Here is a 712-nt window from a genome sequence, read left to right as displayed (position 1 = left end):
TTTTTAGCCTCTTAACATGTTCAAAATGTCATTAAAAGTGCCTACCCATGTGCAGTGACTCTTTTTGAGTGAACGCAGTGAATCTGACTGTAGATGTTAAAGAAATACTCTATCACAAATAAAAATCTTGCATTCAAAGTACACTTAAGTTAAGTACAGTCAGCAAATGCACATAAAGTATAAAAAGCAAATGTACAAATTACGCATGGTATCAAATAACAATAATATAACAGTTTCTTGAGATATTTTTCTTGTTATCACAATTCAATTTTTTTTTACATTTAATTCGACACCATGTTGTGTCTACTGACTTTAACTGTAATTAAGTACAAAGAGTGACACAACTCCATGGGTCAGACTTTCACTCAGGAGACCGCAGTAGTGTCCCATGTCTGGTAATGGTTCACTACTGTTACCTGATAACAACACCACAGTCTCGCGTTGCTAGACCTCCACAGCGCTGCAGAGGAAGGTCTGGCTAGTCCACATAGCATTCCAAGGATGGAAAAAAATATGCTCTGGTTAATTGGCATTTCTTTAGACCAATCACAATCGTCTTGGTCGGTTCTAAGCGCCGGACGGAGCCACGGTGCCGCTGCAAAACAGACTCTGAAGGAACTTGTTTTGGTGGAACGTGTATCTTCAAAGGATGTTTTAGTCTTGCAAAAAACTCAGATTGGACAGATAGTCTAGCTAGCTGTGTGGATTTACC

General features: G+C 38.9%; 1 long non-coding RNA gene across 1 annotated transcript in view; it reads right to left on the bottom strand.

Annotated features, from left to right (window-relative positions):
* LOC116691908 (uncharacterized) overlaps nucleotides 1–712 on the bottom strand; it is a 14360-nt gene that overhangs the window by 12946 nt on the left and 702 nt on the right. The window lies entirely within an intron of this gene.

This window comes from Etheostoma spectabile, chromosome 7 (assembly GCF_008692095.1).
Source record: "Etheostoma spectabile isolate EspeVRDwgs_2016 chromosome 7, UIUC_Espe_1.0, whole genome shotgun sequence".
Classification (NCBI taxonomy): domain Eukaryota; kingdom Metazoa; phylum Chordata; class Actinopteri; order Perciformes; family Percidae; genus Etheostoma; species Etheostoma spectabile.
The sequence above is the reverse complement of the archived record's forward strand: the minus strand, read 5'-3'. Positions and strand labels throughout refer to the sequence as shown.